Below are 2576 nucleotides of genomic sequence, written 5' to 3'. Positions count from 1 at the left end.
TTTTATCCCTGCATTAAAATCTCTAGTTACAGTGTTATGAGGCATTTCATATTCCCTGTCATCATGATGTCTTGTCAAATCAGTGCTCCAGTGATAATGGCTTTTCATACTTGTTACGCAAGTGTTCAAGTCTGAGTGGACATACTCAGAGTTGATTAAAATAACTCACTGCAGTTTCTATGAAACTGAAAAGGCTAGATCAATTTAGAGTTAAAGACTTGAGTCTAAGTTTGTTAAACATGCTTTGTGAAATGGACCCCTAATTTTTAGTGAAACAAAACACATCAAAGCCCTTTTTTTTCACCTGGGCATGAACCGAATACTTATTACAAGAATTAGTCCAATCCAAATAAGATGGCATCACAGTTATCATAGTGCAGTGCAACTTCCCATCAGTTGCGACAACGAAGTTTTGCTTCTTCTTCTTTTTAACAGTGGTGCACTCTATTTCTCAACTTACAGCGGTGCTGTTTACACATGTAACATGTGGAAACAGCATTACAGGGGTGTCTGAATCACTTGAGGGAGGCGTTATAGAGATTCATGACCACAGGTAGGAATGATTTCCTGTGGCGCTCTGTGGTGCATCTGGGTAGGAGGAGTCTTCTGCTGAAGGAGCTCGTCTGCTGGACCAGTGTGTTATGGAGAGGATGTGAGTCATTGTCTAAGATGGACTGAAACCTGGACAGCATCCTCCTCTCTGATACGCTCGTCAGAGTGTCCAGTTGCTCCCCCACAACATCACCGGCCCTCCTGACCAGTTTGTTCAGTCTGTTGTTGTCAGCGACCCTCAACCCACTGCCCCAGCATGTGACAGCAAAGAAGATAGCTAGCAACAACTGACTCATAAAACATTCTCAGCATCGCCCCACAGATGTTAAAGGACTTCAGCCTCCTCAGGAAGAATAGTCGGCTCTTGCCCTTTTTGTAGACCGCCTCGGTGTTTCTAGTCCAGTCCAACTTATTATTAAAGTACACTCCCAGGTACTTATACTCTTCCACAGTGTCAATAGGAACCCCCTGGATGGAAACAGGGGTCACAGATGTTTTTGTACTCCTCAGATTCACTATTAGCTCTTTAGTCTTTGTCACGTCGAGCTTCAGGTGGTTCAGCTCACTCCAAGTGACAAAGTTGCCCACCACAGTCCTGTATTCACTCTCCTTACCACTCCTTGAGTGGTGCTGTTTCACACTTTCAACCTTGTGAATTTTGAAACATTTTAATTTTATTTATTTATCAGTTGATTTTATTAAACTATAATAACTGNTTGAGTGGTGCTGTTTCACACTTTCAACCTTGTGAATTTTGAAACATTTTAATTTTATTTATTTATCAGTTGATTTTATTAAACTATAATAACTGTTCAAAAATATATATTATGGATCAGTTTCAATTGGTGTTAATTTTTTAACACTTTTCTTATTGCCTAATAAAGGCCTTGTCTTTTAAATGACTGGAAATACAAATGCCATTTTCAAAAACATGTTTTGAGGTAATTCTTTTATCTTCATTTTTAAAAAGTTTTTTTTCCTCTTAAGGCCAGCAGCAGGAAAAGAGATACAAAGCATGATTTAATAAGATGAGCAATGATGTCATAGCACCAAAATAACAGTGTCCAGATAAACACGTTTTGCTATAAACTTACAGCAACTGAGTAGAATAAATTCTGGGAGGATAGGATGATAATATGTTTATTTGATAAGGGCCGGTTGATTTACTTAAACTCCTAATATTGGCACTTATTACTGGTCCATCATTATTTTACGTTTCTCAGAGGCAACCAAAATTTTAATGTCTTAGATGATGCAGTCAGAGGGAAGAAGTGAAAGAACGCCTTCTCTGCTACAGAATAAAAAGAAACTGTCGTCTGATGACTTGGAGCCAAAAAAAAAAAGAAGGTGTCACATTGGAACCAGAATTTCACTCTTGTTTTAAGACCCTTAAGCAGCAAATTCGAAACACAGGGGTGAAAAAAAATGATAAAAGGTTTATATAATGCAGCTGGAGGTTTAGCAGGAAGGTGTCTGTGCACAGGATCTCTGAGAATCTCTAGGAAGAGAAGACAAGTAGGGCCTGATTTTCAGATTCAAAAAAGGGGTGCTAAATAGCAGGTGCAATTTTTCTTTTAGGATCTGCAATAACAGGGTGTATTGTGCCTGGTCTATAAAGATTGTCGGGCAAATGTTAAGACATACAAACCAGTTTGGTTCCAGTCCATTACAACTAGTCGATTACCTGTTCTACTTGTAGTTTGAGAGTGGTAGTAAAGGTAAGATGAACTTCCAAGCCATTTAGTTCAAGATAATGGTGAAAAAGTCGAGGGGGGATGTTGTTTTCTGTCAAGAAACCCAGAATGTGGTATCCAATATTCAGGCGAGACAGACAGTAGGAAGTTTCAAAATGTTTTATAACAAAAGAAACAGAGCGAAACAGAACTGAACACGGGCTGCTGTGGATCTGCAGATACGCAGCGGCTGCAGGGTAGGCGGGGCACATCCCATCTCTGTCACTCCAATTCAGGGAGAAACACAGGTAAGTGACCACAATAATCTGACAGAAGATGATTATCCATGTG

Source organism: Cyprinodon variegatus, unplaced genomic scaffold (assembly GCF_000732505.1).
Source record: "Cyprinodon variegatus isolate N-32 unplaced genomic scaffold, C_variegatus-1.0 Scaffold130, whole genome shotgun sequence".
Lineage (NCBI taxonomy): Eukaryota > Metazoa > Chordata > Actinopteri > Cyprinodontiformes > Cyprinodontidae > Cyprinodon > Cyprinodon variegatus.
This window is presented reverse-complemented; position numbering follows the sequence as displayed.